Source organism: Tympanuchus pallidicinctus, unplaced genomic scaffold (genome assembly GCF_026119805.1).
Source record: "Tympanuchus pallidicinctus isolate F22 unplaced genomic scaffold, pur_lepc_1.0 scaffold12, whole genome shotgun sequence".
NCBI lineage: Eukaryota > Metazoa > Chordata > Aves > Galliformes > Phasianidae > Tympanuchus > Tympanuchus pallidicinctus.
Genome location: NW_026294637.1, coordinates 4,931,717 through 4,951,132, shown reverse-complemented (window position 1 = coordinate 4,951,132; position 19,416 = coordinate 4,931,717). Strand labels below are relative to the sequence as shown.

At 38.5% G+C, this 19,416-nt stretch overlaps 1 long non-coding RNA gene across 7 annotated transcripts in view; it reads right to left on the bottom strand.

Annotated features, from left to right (window-relative positions):
* LOC128075335 (uncharacterized) overlaps positions 1 to 19,416 on the bottom strand; it is a 367,001-nt gene that overhangs the window by 16,303 nt on the left and 331,282 nt on the right. For 4 of the 7 annotated variants that reach the window (XR_008203768.1, XR_008203766.1, XR_008203771.1 and 1 more), the window contains exons 6-10: positions 10,408 to 10,583; positions 7,393 to 7,453; positions 6,398 to 6,745; positions 1,635 to 5,161; positions 252 to 437 (exon numbers count right to left, since the gene is read on the bottom strand). This is a non-coding gene — a long non-coding RNA (uncharacterized LOC128075335). Of the gene's footprint in view, positions 1 to 251; positions 438 to 1,634; positions 5,162 to 6,397; positions 6,746 to 7,392; positions 7,454 to 10,407; positions 10,584 to 12,501; positions 12,551 to 17,770; positions 17,990 to 19,416 lie in introns of all 7 variants that reach the window. The other 3 variants (XR_008203769.1, XR_008203767.1, XR_008203773.1) reach the window with 3 other exon arrangements.

The window sequence follows — 19,416 nt, the reverse complement described above, 5'->3', positions numbered from 1 at the left end:
AAATAAAGATCAAGTGATATGTGCTTAGAGTTGCTATTCACATGTCAAAACTAGAAGAAAAAGGCATCAGTTTAGTCCGACCTTCACATAAGAGGCAATGGCTAAGATCACTCTAGTGTCTCTGGCAATAATATTGGCAAGCAGTAGCCAAAGAGACAAACCTTGTCCTTAGATCAATCTTTTGTTCGGCTGTTTGGTTGGTTTTCTTAATCAGAATGTTTCTCCTGAGATAAAATCCACATTCTTCTTACCTTGACTAGTTATATTATGTGATAAAGTTCCATAAAAGCTTTTCCTTTCTTCCCTAGATTCCAGTGATAACTCCCAAATAACTGACTCAAAAAAGTTCCTGGCAAAACCACTGTGAAGCAGGAGCTTCCTATACAAAAAATGTTTGCAAATGAATTATGAGAGAAGCTCAGGAATAATAGAACTACCTAGAAAGAAAGAAGAATATTGGGTTAAAACTTAGATGACTGAATCAATTTCCTTGAATATATTACAGGTAATATCAATTAATAAAATCGAAAGATTATTAAGAGTCTAATATACTTCCCAACGTTTATGTGGTTTGTATAACCTTTTGCAGCTTAGACCATCTCAGCAGTAAAATTAGAGAAGTTTCACTAAAAAACTGAGCTGCCCAGTATTCAAACACTACACCACTGTTTCACAGAATGCAACAGAAAAGGAAAGCTGTGCATTAAAAGAAAATAAAGAAATGGTTGACATCAGAAACATTTTTCTGTAGCAGTGTTCATATGAAATTGAAATAACTATTCAAGATAAATGGCTAATCTTCATACATATGGCCCTTGCTAGAATTAAAATTTATTCTATATGAGCAGAACGAGATTTTTCATTCTTTTAAATAATTGTTTAAAAAACATTCAGGTCCAAATTACGGATGTCAAGCCTACGAAATGTTATTTTTAAGCATCAAGCTGTTTTCTTTTACTTAGAGAGAAGCCAAGGAATAAATTGCTAAATATAGTTTATATGTTGGAAACAGTGACACAACCTTAATTCTCTTCATGCTGTAAAATATGTGACTTTAAATATAAATTTTACAGAACAGTATTTTTCTCAACAGAGATTTCATTTCACTGAGTGAATCACATTAATAACACTTAGCTTATATAGTGCTTTTCATCTGTGGATCCACCAGCACTTTACAAAACGTAAATTCATTACCAATATTTTACAGAGATGCAATAAAGGGATTTGCTGAAGGTTACGCAGTGAGTTAGTAACACAGCTGCTGAAGGAATAGTCCCAAAAACTTGCTCCTTACCTATTAGAACACAGTGACCTGAGCATTAATTGCTTTTTTGCTCTTCTTTCAGCATGTCACTGTAAAAACGCCCTGAGAATTTATTATGGTGAAGTAAACCTTATGCAGCACATTGTGATCCAGTCACCTAATATTTGTTTGCCATATTTATCCTTGTGCTGTCTACACAGACAACTGAAAAGCTAGGTGTGAAACGTCCATACACAGAACAGTCCCTGCCAAAGGAAACTTACACTCAAACAAGACCAGGAGTGAAAAAATAGAGATATACACGACACTGAGCATTTAGCAGCTGTCCTACTGAGTCTGGTTTACCTATTTAAATTTTTTTGTGAGTTACCTTGGTAGTGAGTGGCTTGGTGGGAATGACAAGAGGAAGGAATTCATCTGGAATGAAAGGATGAATGTAGGAATACAATACAATAGAAGAATTGCCCAGAACGGTCTGAATTTTTTTTCTGTGGTAGAAAAAAAAAATCAAGTCTTTGGGCGCTCTTCTAAATTGTCATGGTTTAAGAGTTAGTCTGGCCTCTGCAAACTCAAATGACACCAGTGTAAATTTGGAGGAAGTATTTCATTTAGTAGAGTCACACTGGATTTGTGTGGATGCAATTGGGAACAGAATCTGTCTGAAGAACCAGCAGCAGTTGCACTTGCAGCAGTTCCCAGAATTCTTGAAAAGTTTTCTGACACTTCATTTGCATCGTACCTCCCTTTAGCAACACAATAAAATCCAACATATCATACCCCTCACAGATGTGGAGTAGTGTGTCTCTTCTTAAATAGAATTAATTAGACTATTGATTCGCAGCAGCTGAAAATCCAGCCCCCCATTCTACAGCACATGTCAATGTTATTGCTCAAACAATAAGATTTGCTTAACAAAAATATAACTCTGGTCTTTTCAGGTATCACTGATACTTGATTGTTTCGAGTATTGGCTTTCTGACAGGGTTTGGAATGAAGCCATTTTTATTAATTTAGTTATTTTTGCTGATATAAAAGGTCGTCTATCATGTTAATGATGTATCGGTCTGTGGTACCACCGAACAATAATTACAGAATGTTCCTAATAGTAAATCATTTGTCACAATCAGAGCTCACTACAACAACCTTTTGTTGAGCAATAGAATACATTAGGTGAATAGCAATACACCTTTATGCTTACCAATTAAAGGATCCCACACACACAGAATTTACATGAACTTTAGAATGAAGTATCATGAATTATGACTGCTGCTTACAAAATCTAGCTAGGTATAGAACTTGCTGCTAATTTTTAACTTGTCAAATCATTTGTATGTATCTTTTCAAGTATAATTGGAACTGCAGACAGATTTCCCAGTCTGTCAAATCAGAAGTGTTTGGAAAATTTCAGAGAATCAAGGACTTTGAAAATAGACACAAATAAATATTTAAAAGACCAGCTAATCTATTCAGAATGCAAATATGTCCTGTCACTCTATTACTCCATTTAGATCGTGATATTTTTTTTTTTTTCTTTTTTCTGGTTTTATCCGTTTGGTAAAAACTGCAGAAAGATTTTGGTTTAGGAAAGAGGTCTGCAATCTCTAAAGACAGGTTGCACTTGAAGGTTAGCTGTGAAGGGTAATTTGGTCGCATCCCACAAGTGTGTCCCTTTTAATTTCCAGCTGCTGAATATCATTAGCATTCAGCAATAAACCAGAGCAGAAATTTTAGTACTTTCTGATACTCACGGAGTTGCCACATGGAACTGGTTCATGAACTAATTCACATAAAAATGGATATCAAACCAGAAATGAACTTCAGAATTTCTGGATTTGAAAACTCCTTCTGCGTGGCTTTTAGGGCCCAGATTTGGTAGGTTCAATGACTGTGTGATTTTCTTTACCCCCATCATACCTCATAGATGGGTAAGACCATAACTGTCACTAGTGTTATGCCTATTAAGAGACAATAAATTCTAGACTATTGAGCCCAGTAGTGTCTAAACTAGATTGATTAAGCCAAATCTGAAAGCTGATCTTTTTGGTTCATTCTCAAGCTATTTCTTGTGATCATGAGATTAAGATAGTGTAGACTTGCCAGAACACCAGGAGACACCCCACTCCCTCCACAATACTCTCCCAGTGTCAGGCACAAGTCACGTGAAAGTCTCATGAGACCATCCATCCTCTCTGGAACTTGAACCCCATCCCACAGCTACAAGATCCTTGCACAGCTTGAACCAGGATCTGTCATCAACTGATACTTTTCCACAATGAACTGTTGCACCTTCCATCCCATAGGAGAAGTGACACAGTCAGTGGCACACACACACACAAAAGAAAAAAATAAACGAGCTGCCAAATCAGTGCTGTACTCCACCCATATGCCTCAATTATCTCTCCCAGGCCTCTGCAACACCACACACCACATCAGGAGCAGCAGAGGGACTACCAATGAGTAATTAAACCTCTTATTGCTTTGCACGGCTGAGTAGTTTTCATAACAGCACTGCACAAAACTTGAGATTCACAGATTTTTATATAAGCTCCTCAACATTTCTACTTGCCTCTCTCTCCTTTTTTAATTTCAACTGTTAGAATAAACTTTACTGTGAACTGCTGGGAATAAGAGGATTTGAGCAGGCAAATGCTAAGATGATTGTTCATTAAACCCAATGACTTTGAAACTGCTTCTGTGTCAATTAAAATAAAAACTGTCAAATGCTTTAAAAGAGCAGCTTTGTATAATAGGAACTCCGTTGAGTTTATTGGCAAAGAGAGCCATTCCAGGAGGTTATACAAAGGAAATAATATGTTGTACTTAGGAATGTCATCCCAGTCTCTCCTGATTCATCTTCAGAAAAGAAAACTGCATGTAACATATATATCAACATTCATACGCATGCTTAGTGGACAGCTAGAGAAAGAGGGTTTGGGGCCTTTTACTTTTGTTTTTCCAGCTTTTTTTTTTTTTTTTTTTTCCCAAGCTAACAATTAGGATTGTCAACTTAGAAACCACCGGGTTTTGTTTTGTTATGGTTTTAACTGGATGCAGATTTAACACTTCGTATAACTTAAAAATGCCATTTTGTTACAGTAGCCAACCAATACGACAGGGGATCTTCACGCCTGTGTGTCAAGTGTCAAACGTAAAACAGCTGTAAAATGGGACAATAAAAAGCGTGTTACTGTAGAATTCTGACAGCCCCTGCACTTGGCAATTAGAGAACCTTCATAACAATTATCAAAATTGAAATCAGATTAAAGAAGCAAATGTGGGAGAGTAGAATGGTCGTGATGGAAGTGTCTTCCTTCTGTAAACACCCTTCTTCTCTGTCTTGTGACTACACGTGCATGTGCTGTGGCCATCTCTGGACAATGAGAAAACATAAGCAAAGGAAAGAAGCCAAGTTTCTCTGAAACAAATGATGTTGAGTCCTCAAGAGGGCAGTGACGAGAAGGGAGGGGGGAAAAGCTTGCAAAAAAAAAATTAGAAAATTCAAATGTCTCTCCCCCCTTACTCACACACACTACCCACCCCTCACCGTGTTCTGTCCAGAAGAAAAATCCCTCAGCCACAATGGTTGTTTTTATTAAATTCTCCTCAATAAAAAGCTCAGGCAGGATTTATTAGGTACTCAGGGCGGACGTTTAGTATTTCGCCAGTTATTAAGTGAAAATCAATAGAAAGCAAAGAAAATGGAAGTCACTGCACTGTTAGCACGCTGTTGTCGCCCAGATATTATGTCGGCTGTCTTGTAGATTCATGACAGACGAAAGCGGCCGGGAGAGAACTCTTTCTGCTTACATTGCAGGAGCCAAAGTGGGGTTATTCATTAGATCAGGCAGCTGGCCAGATGGATTTCCAGTTCAGTTTTACCATTTATCTTAAAAACGCCTGTATCGAGTGAGAAAGAACACTGATATTATGTGATATCGATGGCAGCTTTATGTATCTAAATCAGGATTTATTGTTATTTTGTTCTGAAGACCTTTTTTTCTCAAGAAATACCATTTCACTGGAAGAAAATAATAGCTAAAACCTTGTCAAAGATAACCTTTCATGTTGTTCGTGCACCGCTGGCTGTAAAACAAATAGAACCCAGGGTATAAATAGGTTTAACCACATCCTTACAAATCATTCCCTTTAGGATATTCTTACTCTTTTTTTTTTTTAATGGTACAAATGTGGGTTTTGGTCATTAGTTGTTTTTCCTGCCAGTAATTTAGTTATAAATAACGTCAGCATTTGTTTTAATTGCATTAAAAAACACTAGAAGCTGTATGTCTCTGGAATGCCAGAGCAGAAGGTTTTTTTTCAGTGGGTGGGTTTGGGGAGGCATTTTTTCTGAGTTTTTTTGCCTTTTGCTTTTTTTTTTTTTTAAGCTTCTCTCTCTGTTACCAAACTTTTCACCCAGATCATCACAACAGAAGCAACAACAGCTGTTCTACCATAAAAAAATGTGTTTTTAAGAGAGAAGACCAGATCTCTGAAAGAGATTAGCTCCTGCTTAGGCATCTATAGGAAAAGTACAGCATTTCAGAAGTTCTCAACGTTCAGAAAGTTCCATTTTGTCCAGATCATGTAATTCTTTTGCACTCAGGATGGATTTATTCCTGCCCTAATCAGGAACATCATGCTACTCAGCACGAAGGCCTGCACGGCCTTGGGCTGCAGCCTCAAAGCACCATTTCTGTCACAGATGTGCAATCAAAAGGGCTGCAGCATGAAATGTGTTTTACCTTCCTCAAACACCAGGGGCTTATTTTGAACCACGTGCAAATAGACACAGAATTCAGTAATCTCTGCCTCTGAAATGGTTGTTAGGTTTTCTTTGGAGGAACAGTGCAGACATGCCATAGTTAGATGGTGCCAATCCTAGCATACATCACCACATGTTTTTTGTTCACAGATAAACCTCTGCAATCAATAATCCAATACCACAGGCATCAAGAATAGAATAAATTCAAACATATGAAATGATATAGAAATTAGTTGTGAGAGGTGAGGATAGGATGGGTATCCTTTAAGGTAACGACAATGAAGATGTGGTTTAGTGGGCATCTATGATTGCCCACAGACTGAACTGAAAAAGGCCCAATGGGACGTGAAGAATGTTGAGAGCTCACTTACCTCTGTGGCTCAGAGTATTTTTGTGTACAAATGCTTTTATTGTCCTTTCCCTCCTCTGAGCACTCTAATCAAGCTGTAGATGTCCCTGTTCATTGCAGGTGAGTTGGACTAGATGGCCCTTAAGGGTCCTTTCCAACTCAAACCATGCCATGCTTTTATGATCTTGATTCTGAGTGAGCCATGAGTTCAATCCATCCAGATTCACTTCCAACCACTTCAGTATCATCCAGGCTATCTTGACCAGCCTGTGTCCCTGCCAGGATCTCTTTAAAATGTGTTCGCTATTACTCAAACAGCAATCTCAAACCACAACTCTTAGTCAGTCACCATTCAAAGGTTGTGAAGACTCTGGAGCACCGGAAAAATTAAAAAAGCCACTTTGAACCAAACACATACAAGAGAACTAACAAAGTTGTAAATAACATCACAACCCTGGCAGGAAGAAGCAGAATGCATTGCTTTATGTTTTTGGCTGGTTGTTTTCTGTTTTTTTTCTTTTGTCTTTTCCTTCTGAGAGTGTCAGCTTGTCACCATTTCAGTGACACTCTGGACAGTTTCCCCCCAGCTGAAATATTTTTCTAGGATCTTTGAGTTTTTAGATTCCCTTTGAATCCACTGTACCACAGGAAGAGGAAACCATTGTATCTAGGATGGAGTCACAAATGCATGGTCTTCCCCTACCAATAGCTCAGCTATTGTTATCCTGCAAAATCCTTTGATTTAGCAAAACTTGGCCACCCCCACTGCAGTTGCTCAGAGAAGTAGCAGCAAAAGCAAATGATTTTTCCCAGCCACAAAGTCTGCAGGGTGGAGAGAGCTTTTAATTTCTGTGCATGTTAATTTTTCAGTTTGGTAAGTTTCATTCTTGCTAGAACATCTCTCTCAGTCACTTAAAGACAAACCAAATGTGGTGAAAATCAAGGGCTAATGAAGGACCCTTAAACTCTCTGAATTGGTGAACATTCAGTCAAATTATTTTTAAAATACTATTTTACCTGACAAATCACATGCAATTCTTTGGATTCACCCAGAGCCATTTACAAGATGCAGGACTACCTGAAAACAAACAAAGGAAACAAGAATTTACTTTGCTAGATGCTTGCATATAATTTGCCAGAGACCCTGGCTGATAAATAGACGCAGATGAGACCTGAACCCCATGTCTGAGTGGAAGTTGTGCAGCAGTTATGATGGCTTTAGGTTTTATATAGCTGTAGGTGCTGTTCTGATGCAACTCTGGAAAATGTTTCTTAGTTTACTTTTATTCATCATAATTCAAAATACATTTCTAATCAATGAACTTCCACATAAAATAAAACTAAATCAACCAATTTATCTCTAGATAATGAAGAAAAATGAAGGTGTCTTTAAATCTCTGTTTTGCTTAATTTCTTTCAGGGACGTGAATGTGTGTCCCAGCTGAATTTAACAACTAGAAGACATCAGTTACTTTGTGATGGAAGCACAGAGCTACGCTTTTGAGCAAAGAGATGTGCAGTGGTCAAATAAATTCAGAGGCAATTTTTTGAATGTTCCACTGTTTTTTTCCTTTTTTGGCTATCCATTTCCAGTGTCTTCCGGTAGTAGCTGTGTGTAATGAACTAATCTATTCTTTATGTCTTTCTCTCTCTCTCTCTCTTTTGTTTTTTAATTGACTTTTAAGATGCCACGTTTCTGATGAAGCTAAGGAAAATAGAACATATTCCATTTACTCCAGGGTAGAAAAGTTGTCCTATTCTGGAAGGGTCTTACATATACAGTTTCCCCCAAAAAATAATTTTTAGCAGTTAAAAATGCAAAGCAGATTTTCTAGTATTCTGCAGCTTTTTATCTCCTGATGTTAAGTCTGGTTCATCACCATGAGATGAGCAACCCCCAGGCTTATTTCTTCATTCTGATGCCATCTTCGGTACTCTATCTTCGTCTGTCCTTCTCACATATGCACCTCGGCATTTTGTGAAAAAAACAACAACAACAACAAAAAACAACAACAAAAAACAGATTTACACTCAAAACTCCACCAGGTGACTCTTGTAGTCTGTACAGTGTTGGACAGAGTTTTCCACTTCAGTCCCAGGGCAGAGAAAAGAAACGGCATTTCTCCAAGCAGAACTCAAAACTTACATCAAGTTTTCTTTCCTTTGCTCCACCTTCTCCAAGACAGTTTTCTCAGTGAAAAAATTACCAAAAATACTAACACCTGATTTGATTAAATCAAGACTGGCTTTCCTTTTTTTTTTTTTTTTTTTTTTTTGGAGAATTGTTAATAAAATCACACTTCTAAAAAACCAGGACGGAATGTAAATGCTGCACTAATTTAATTACACTTTGGCGCTGGGAGACACTAATGTAAATATTCTGGTGAGTAGGCCTAAGACACTTGAAGTAATTACTTAAAGGCTTCCTTTCAAAGAATCTCCCCCTTTTTATTAAATGCCTTTTAACATTAGCACTTTCTTCCTGACAAATTAAATGAAATTTCATTACTCTCCCTGACTTAATGGCATGACGCTGCCTGCTGCAAGTGCAAGTTAACCCTCTCTGGACAGAAGACACAGCGTTGGTGTATTCTGGTTGTTTCTAGGTATCACCACACATCCTGGGCATCCTCCTGGCAGCCCATCATCATCCTCATTCTTGTCTACAAGTTTTGCTTTACACTCCATATTTCAGAGTGTCCCAGCTATTGGTTCATAGCTGCCTGCAGACCGGATCAACTGCTCAGAATGGGACGGTATCCAGCTCTTCAGTTACTCCAATTTCAGGAAAGCTCAGTTTGTGGCTGGGTGCTTAGCCTATAGGACTCTTAAGAGACATATCCATAAAATTCAAATACTTTATGAAGCCTTTTTGTAGAATTAATAGAGATCTTATACCAGATTTATACTTGTTTTGATTATTTAGCCTGGTAGCCCACGATTGCAACATTTCACAACAGTACAAGTTCAGGCACCTTTAGCACCAGTAGATTTTCATGTACTCACAAAGAGAATTGAGAGAGAAGTTATGTTACTAATCAATACTAGTGAGAGCAGATTTAATTTTTGATCAAAGTCCACTTGGCCAGTCCATTTTGTAACTTTTTTTTTTCCCCTTTTTCATTGATTTCTTTTTAAATTAAATAAAAGTTGGGTCAGGTATCTCCTCTTTTATTTACATACCCACATAGCACACAAAAGTCCTATTAGACCAGCTTCTGGGCAAGGAAAATAGTGACAAACTGTACCATGCTGTTTACAGATTGTCGCCACAGCAATGGCAGCTTTTAAAACATCAATGAGAGCCAATGTTCATAAGCTGGCAAAGAAAGTGAAGGAGCAGCAAAGCAACAGTTCTCTGTGCATGAAGGGAACTGCATCATTCATACATCTCCCAACATCACTCCTAGTATCCTGGCAGGTCGGGGCTCTCTTGGTCCTCTGATGGATTCACCACTGGAAGCTGCAAAGCTTTACCTCCCAGACAACTTCCAATACTGCCAGGCTACCACTGCAGTAGCTGTTTTATGTATGATTTTTCCTCTATCTTTCTTTTTCTTCTTCCATATCCCTATAATTTTGAGATTACCGAAGGACTGCTGTAAAGTTAGCCAGCCACCAGATGTGCTTCACATTGACATTTCCTACATTGTGTTTTCCTTCTAATTCTTTATCTCCTGAATTGTTGTCACACTGGGTATTGCTGTGCGAGGAGAGGTACAAAGAAAAATACGGCCTTTCCTCGTAGGGTTTAGATGATGCCTCCAAATGGAGCTGATGGAGGGTAAATGGCTTCAGCTGATCATCACTGCCACCTCCCCAGCTGACGTCTCTCAGGCAGGATAAATGCAAAGCCAGCAAGTTAGCACTGTTTCATCCCAGCTGAGAATCTGGCTTTACATATAAATAAGGAAAAAAGTTCTGCTGCCATACCCGAATCAATCCTGTCCTGTCCATTGAAGCTGCCAGCAGCAGAGGAAATGTATGCTAGTTTTAATAATGGCTTTAAAAAGTTATTTGATGAAAAATTACCTCTGGGTCTGCCTCTTCTGAGCATGCTTCACCCATAGTACATAAGTTACTGGTGCCAAGTTCCATCTTGTCACAGATGTCCTTTTTCAGAACGCAGAGTTTTTGGGAAAGAAAAAAGGGCCTTGCAAACTCAAGTTCACATGGAAGATTTTTTTTGGCAGAGTCCATAGGTCAACCTATAAAGAAAGAAAATATCTCTGTTTTCTTCTGCAGACTTATCAGATTTTGAAAAGAGAGCTTTCTCCTCTTGTGAGGTCCAGGTAAAAGTTCACCCATTCCCTGGCTGCTTGCTTCTGACAAACAAAAATTAAGGACCTGAAAATAACTATTTTATCTGAAAAAATGCTAAACATCCCAAAACAAACATTCAGCTGTGCCGCTGCCAAATTCCACAAGTAAGAGAGCTGCAGGCTGAGACAGCTCATGGCTCACTGGGGAATAATGGGTAAAGTTTGGCCAGCTGCCCCTTCCAGGCCTTCAGGGACACACAATCCAATTGCAGTGTCTTAGCGGATGTGAATTTCAAGGTTACACCTGGGTGTTCAAGGGCAGGGCCAAGTGTAATCGGCACTTAGATCATAGATTAATCTTATTTGCCATCTATTAGGTTTGATTCTTGCTTCCCGCTCTCCCTCCCTAAAGCCAGGATTATTGTGATAGTTTAAGATAATGGATTCTAACGGAAGAAAGGTCACGCAGGCATTGAGATTTGGAACCTTAAGATAATATGATTAATCTAAAAGCTTCTTTCTAAAAGGGGAGGGGACAGTCTCATACATTTAATTGAGGGGAGAGAGTGAGAGAGAGGGATGGAATTGCAACATGGAAGGAGGAGTGAAGGCTCCTACTTTTTGTCAACTGCAATTAATTAACACAGTAAGAAAGTACTTTTCATTCATTTTCAAGCTGATAAACTAGACCTGTTTTGGTTTTTTGTTTTTTGGGTTTTTTTTTTATCCCTAAAAGTGATTATTATTCATTTTTTAATATTTTTATGGAAAATCATAAATTGCTAATAAACATGCATATTGATTTTCACAGCAGCATACATAACAAATGTAAACCATCTGGTGCACACTCAGATACATACGTACAAATTCATACCACTGAGGAATGGAAATTGCTATATAAATGAGATATTCTACTATCAGGTGCTTGGCCTTTATAGGTACTGTAAGAAAACCCTACAGTGGAGAAACGGATTGTAATAAGTTTATAGTAGTAGCCAAAACGTTCTGGGGACTGTAGAAAGAGACTCACTGTCCCAAAGAACCTGCAATGCTATATTGCTGTGCAGTATTACATAATAAAACCTTTCCTTAGTTATTTATACTGCCTGAGATTATCAGATAAAGGAATTTGTGAACAAAGAAATGGTCTCTTTGTTATTCATGCTGTTTATTTGCTTGAGAATTTGGATAACCAAACATAAAATAATCAAATCATATCCTTATGGTTTGCACATGTCATTCCAATACCACAGGAATTATAAAAAACATTTTTGAGAAATGTCTGTCATATTTCTATTTCATTTTTAAATCATAAAAATATCTCTCTTAAGATTTATAAACAACCACCAAACAGTAATAAATATTTTACAGGCCCAAATCAAAATTGTTATTAACAGCCCTTTAAATATGATGAGCCTGGCCACCCACTGACTAACAATAACAAAATGCAAATAATTTAATAATTTTAGCTGACTCCTGGCTTTGATGTGTTTTGAGTGCCCAAGTTCAAATATCCCATCCTTTCTTTGCTGATCATGGGGATCATGGGGATCTTTTGCCAGTCCAAAAAAAAAAAAAAAAAGACATAATTACTTGAATACACAACAGTGATGCCACTATATTGGACTTCATGCAATCAAGTAAAAATCATAGTTTTATGGAAATAAATCAATAGACTTGGAGATGTCACAGTATTTTCCTCTTGCAGTGAACAAGAGGGGGTTTATGTGGCTGGTTTCTGCTGGATGGATTTAGAAATTTTCAGTCATATCTTCCCTGAAGCTCTGTGGATCAGCCCCAGAATTCAAGCAGCCAAAAATGCACCCGCTTGCTATTAGACCAGGTTCATTTCCCCACAACTCACTTCTCATGGGATGCCTTTCTGGAGTAGAATCACACTGCAGCTCCTATCCCTGTGAGGATGTAGGGAGTTAGCATGCGTCGCATGGAGCTTCTCATTTTAATCCTCTCTTTTCGTGACCAGTTTTGTCCCTTTTTACAATATATCCTCTCAGATCCTACGTGAAAAGAAGGGCAGAAGAATTTCCTTTCTCCCTGACCTTGCAGTCTAACTAAGAAGTACTGGTGAGATTATTCCTAGAAACTCAAGAACCAAACCAAGTGTTACTGCTGCCGTGGCTGAAGGGTAATGTAATTAGAACTTGAGCTACGGCTGCTTAATACAACCTGTAATAATAATATATGTCTATCATCATTCAGAGCTATTCTAAGACTCAGAGCAGTATTAAAAGCCATAGGAAATAATTAGTAGTGAAGAGGAATCATGAGTTGCTGGGTGCAGCATTCACACAAGAGCCAGCTGCAGATGGCTTTAAAAATGACTGTCTCCAACATATGCCATCACTGCAAGATCATCTATGGATAAGTTAATATAAGGAAAGATAAAATCTCAGGAATGGATTCAGCCATATATTAAGCTATATAATTCTGCGGATCACTGAGGTTAGGACATTAAGCTGAAGGAGGAGTGAGGGAGGATGGAGCACTTAAGAGCTAAAAGTAGGTATGCACAAGTCACTTGGTTGCTGCAGTTCTTACACACATTTTGTGAAAATGTGAGTATTTACCGGCTTATATTGCCCTGTAAAATGTTTTAGGATATCATGTAGAGCAGAAAATAGAGACAGATTCTCCAGAGAATTATAGCAGTGAGGGTAGCTGAAGCTGTTGGGAGAACGCGGATCTGCAGCTGCAGAGGGTTTCTATTTCTTTTGGAGAGGTGCTGAACAAGAATAGGTGAATTGGTCACAGCCATTAAGACAGACACACAGACCTGCTGGAAACTCAGAGTCCTTATGACATACTTTGCAAGGAGCCATATTAATTGTGCGTAAAAAATTGAGAGCCTCTGTGTTGTTCATTACGGTTCTAATTTCCCTCCACAGGAGTGTCATATTTTTGATGGTACTTTAGCTATGTTGTCATTACATCCCTCAGAGAACGTATTCAGAGGATAAATGCTGATTATAGAAAAATAAATACATGGCCTAATAGATGCTTAAATAAAAAAAATGATTGCTATATGAAAACATAAAAAGGTATAACTAAAAGTGAGGTATAATTAAGCTGCACGAAATTCAGCAGTTTGGACTGAAGTGCACAATCCTATGAAACCTTGGCGAGGAAAGCCAGACATGTAAAAGCACAAGCTATGTCAAATGAATGTCAAATCCACAGGCAATTCTACTCGCTCTATGTGTAAGTAAAGGCTCAGGCCCATCCTGTTTTGGCAGTACTTACAATTTTGTGGCTTTGAGGTATGAGGACTTCACTCATCTCCCTCAGAATCAGGCCCTGTGATTCTAGAGGAAGGTGTTTCAGCAACTGACTCCAAGTTTCATGTTCAAACAGCGCCAAAGTTTTAAAAGAAAAATACTGAGATGTGTTTCCTTTTGCTTTCCCCCACATACAGTTTTTGTGGGAGTTACGACCCAGACATCTTTCCTGGGAGGTCACTTGGTTGAAGAACCATAAAGGGATTTTTGCTGCGACATTCAGCAGAAGTCCTGCCTCAGTAGAGCAGCATCAGCAAAACCACAGACAGCATTTTCCTCTTGGTAAACAAGGTAAAAATACTTCCCATGGTAGGTGTCCTTTAATACTAGCCAGAAATGAATTAACACCCAATGAGTGTTAATACTGGGTACTTTGTCATTCTCACCCTCATATCTAATTTTTTTTTTCCCATAAAGGCCTAACATGCATGCAGCTGCTAAATAGATATCAAAACAAGAAAAGATTTCAAGATGGAAATTATTGAAACAAATTATAGAACTTATTATTTAAAAAAAAAAAAAAAAAAAAAGTGAAATACAAAATAAACAATGTTCTCTGTCTGGAATAGGCTTTTCCCTCTCCTTTAAATCTACAGGGTGATCCATAGTCTGAAACACTGTGGACTGCACAGACATCTACAGGCTCTCTATGGAAGATCTCTTTGTTACCCACCACAGACTAGAGGTGTATGTGGAAGCGTTGGTCCCCATTTCTTCTCCATTCCCATAGAACTGAGTCTTTAAAAACTGCTGTCATGAGAAAACTGCCTGGATACTTTCAATCAACACAGCAGATTATGTTTTATCAGAATATTTCTTCACTCTTCCCTCATTCAGCCGCTGGGCCTTGTGTATGTTATTCACCTTCTTGGAAGTAGTTGTCAGTTCTTTTGAGCTTCTCCAGAGAAAAAGCCTCTGCCTAATATATGATGTGCTTATTCATCCCAGACGTAGGGCATATCATTCTCAAATGACTGACAAGCGTTCTAAAATGAAGAGAGCTCCAAGTGTGCTCTAATAGTGATGGGAAGCATTTCTAGTCAAACATAAAGCAAATTAATGTGAGCCCCCACTGCACCTTTAATCTGGAAATGTCATAAAGTAATAAGCAGAGTGACCCCGGCAATGTCTAAGGTTGGATTTCAATAGATTTACATCTTAAAGGGCAACTACATATTTTTAAGTAGTCGGGGCCCAAATGCAGAGCCTCTCTTCCACCACTGCAAATCTGCAGGGACTCTGCTGACTTCAGGTACCACAGATATCAGAAGATGATCTTATTTTATAAGCTTTCATGACAATAATGCTCATCCCTAAATCAGCCACCAGCTTCCCCACCAAAGAAATTTTAATCCTTTCAATCTCTTTCATTATCTTAAGAAGGGGCAGACTCTAGCTCCTCATGTCTCATTTCAAACTAGTTTCATTAGAAGTATATTTAATTAACGTACCCTTTTGATTAGCATTCAGAATGAAAAGCTGTTTTGCACAGCTCCCAAATCAGAAAATTCAATAATACACATGAAAAGAAATAGGCCACAGGTCATATTCCAGCAAAGAAGTAGCAGTTTTCATCCAGAAATAGAGTATGAATCCAGAGCTTCCTATTACTGTAGTATCCAGGTAAGTAAATAATGAATATACATAGAAAATACTCAAAGCGATGACCTTTGAGAAAATTCTTAAACTTGTTTTACCAACAAACAAACATATACATGTTGAGGGGACTGGTCATCCATCTCTTTTCTCCATCAATCTTATTTCGAACCCTCTTCCTACCTCCTTAACACCTAATTAAGATAGAGGAGAGCAAGAAACCCTGACTAGATTCAATATTCTTCAAGCTAATTAGGATGCCTAAAGGGGTGAACATTGATGATGAAGACCAAGTGGCAGTAAGTTTCTTCTCAAAGCTCTGCAGTACAGAGTACAGTAAAGCTGAGGTCCTCTGTTAATGTCTGCTCCCATCCTGGTGATCCAGCTGCACGTTACATGGAGCCATCCCTGACTGTAAGACATGACATCGGAAAAAATCTCTTCTGGCCACGCTTGGGTGTGTTTTCTTTTTCCTAAAGGAAAGCCAGCATGATTTAATGTGGATGCACCTGTGGCGCGGGTGACCAAAGCCTAGGAGCAAAACAAGGAGCCAAGCAAAATGACAGCATTGCCTCACAGTTCCATTTCCTGCAAAAGCAGAGCTTGGCTGTAAGAGGTATCCCATGTTCGGAGAACGTAAACTAAGGAAGCATTAAAAGGCTAATACAATTCAACGATTTACACCAAGATTTCATGTTGAAGACATCTATTTTGTTCTATGCTAGGGGAAAAAAAAGCATTTTTTGCATTAATCCCCTATTCTACTTGCCATTTTCCCTAAAACACAGAAAATTATCAAGATTGAAAAAGGGAAGAAAGGCATTGAGTAGCAGACATATCATTGTGTTTGTGTGCTTTCACTCAATATAGGATTACATTTCATTTTAAATCACTCCAGGTTTTGGAAAAAGAGAAAAATAAAAGGAAGAAAAAGGAAAAGACACTGGGGTAATAGGCTTTTCCCTAGGGGTTCCAAATAAAGACGATTTTACAATATTCAAATAGGTATGTCAACCAGGTATGGTTTTGCCTCTTGAAATTCCAGTCACTAGTACCACTCCAGCAAGGAGGCTGAAAGATAAAGGTGTGCAAAAGCATCAGCAGGAGACAGCAGGGAAGGGAAGACGGATCCTTTGGATCATCAGCCACAGGCTGGCAATGTAGCCCTGAGGCTGTTGCGAAGCACCCAGTGCACAGCTCCTGTTTAAACTAGCAGGATTGGCAAGAGCCACACACCTCTGGAGGGATGGGGAAGTCAGGCTCTGAAATGTTATGGCTTCCCCCAATGTAAAACGGGGTTAATCATACATCCTTAACTCACAGGGGTGTTGTGAAGATTGATCAGTTAATGTTTGTACAGAGCTTTGGAAATGTAAAGTGCTATATAAATGCTAAGGATTATTATGTTCCACTCTTTCTCTGCAGCTGAACCCTTTGGGGAAAAGCAAGAAAAATCTATTAAAAAATGCGACTTGCATTTTATATCTCTGATTCTTTTTCTCTACCTTGATGCTTTTAGTAACTTGGGTGAAGGTAGGGGGTGGTGGAAATCTTCAAAATGGGTTTGAGGGCTCACATTCTGATTCCTTTACCAGTCTCCCTCACCAGTAGCCAACCTCATTTTCATTCATGCATATTTAAGGTGAGATCTGACATCCTTTACAATACATACATATACCTGCAGTTAGTATCTGGGTCCAAACAAGATTTTCTAATGCACAGTTTGTCCCTAATCTATTCTCTTTCATGTCAGCAAGGCCATAGATCTCATCAGCTAGATCTGCTTCGGCTTCATCTTCCCCCAGGAAGTGGCCATTGGATGATTAGCCTGGCATGTAAGCTAGTCCATCCCTACCACAAGGTTAAGGAACACGTTTCACCCTGTGAGGTGTTTCGCTCCTGCTGACTCACATCTCTGGGCCCTGAGTGCAAGTTCCATGAGTAGAAGATACCACCAGAAGATATTCTTAATTGTGGAAAGAAACAAAGTGCATGAAGGGAATTTCACCCATTGAGTGTCCTCTCATGCAAGATAATACAACTATATCCAAAGAAACCTTCTCCTAGAACTAAAGCTCCCACCTGCCATATAAAAGCTTTAAACCATACAAACATAGAGTGACAATAGAAGTGCCTTAGTTGTGCAATCACTCTGGGCACAGTCTACAAGAGGGATGACTCTTTCCTAGAGGTCTCCCACACCAAAGATTCATCACCGCACTCATCTTCATACACAATCACCTCATCCTCTCCCAGCCATCCTGCCACTTTCAATTGGACTTTTAATACACTGAAACCAGTGGAAAGATGTCTGTCAGTCATCAGTGATGGTAACCCCTTTAGATGCAAAGCTGATTAAGTTGCTTGTGATCGCACAAGGATTCGATGCTAAACATGAGCAGCTGGCACTCACATGCACGCACCAGCCCAGGGCAGTTCACAGCAAGTAAGCTGCATCTCCTGAAAAGAAAAGGAAGAGGAAAGCAAGACACAGGATAAGCATTTCCAAATTAGGAAAGTATCAGGGTGGGGAATTAAACTTTCATTTGCAACTGTAATTAAAACAGAGGATTTACAAAATACAAAAATAAAGAAATTTAAAGAAAGACCAAACTGCAATACAAATAGTCTCAATAATACACTTTGTCTCATTCTGATGTCACTGCAACAAGGTTTTAATAAAGCAATGGACCTTTCTTTTAAGCTATACCTCCTCTCAACTAAATTCCTCTGCAAGTAAAAGCTTTATTATCTCCAATTTCTTGGCAGCCACTGGAGGAAAGGTCACTTAATAAAGTGCATTTATTCCTCATTGCAGAAAAACAATATGTCATCCCTGTGTTCATTATTTACCAAATTGTCGTCATTTTTTTTCTTCACCTGCTAGGCTTTTGGCTATAAAAATAAATAATATTATAAAACGAAGCCAGATATTTTCAGGCAGCATCAGAATTTGTCAAACCATCTCAGTTCATAGAGAGTAAAAGAGAATGAAAATCAGAGTGATGGTGCTAAATGATTCATCTTCAGGAAAAGATATACAGTTAGAAATGCAGACGGGGAGAGGACTGACTTTAAATACACTGGGAGTCATAAACTGTGAGTGCAAGCGCTGATAATAGCTCAAAATACATGATAGATAAAGGCTAGAAAAAAGAATTAAAAAAGGAGAAGTAAAAAAGAAATAAAGTATTGCATCATTCTAGTATTTTCTGATCCTGTGATAATAAGGCACTTGCCCAGAACAAAATTCAGATCAGAATCTTCTTGTTAAGGACCAGAGTCTATATTTTCAATTAACCTAACAACTCACTGAAAATACTAAAGTTTCAAATCTCCAAGTTGATTACAGATTGCAGGATCTTTGCAGACAGTACGTAAGAGAACAAACACTCAACAGGTTTCAGGACACAAGTTCTCAGGCACTTAAAATAAAAAACAACTTTTATATGTTACAGATCTGTACATTCAACTTTGTAGTCCTCATCACAGCGTTTTCCAACCCCAGCCTCTCTGTTTCACCTGCGTATATCCCCGGTCTTGAGAAGAATTAAGCGAGGATGATGTTTAAAATATTACATATTGCAGCACTGGTGTTTTTTTTCTGCTAACATTTGAATTTTTATCCCCAGCATTTTTCAAGCAACTCTAGACAGATCTAATAGAATATGTGCCTACCACATCTGTGACTTTTTAATTTGTGTATGTTGCATCCTACTTCTCTCCATCTGCTTGTTGTCTTTAAGCTATGATGGTGCAGCAAGTCTTACACGAGCGGATGATGAGGGGTTGGAGTCTGTCTGCCTACATTCCCTTTCCAAATCGGTCCCCTGAAAAAGTATATGTCCCTCTGTCCTTCCCAGTGACAAGATGTAGGCACTAAGATC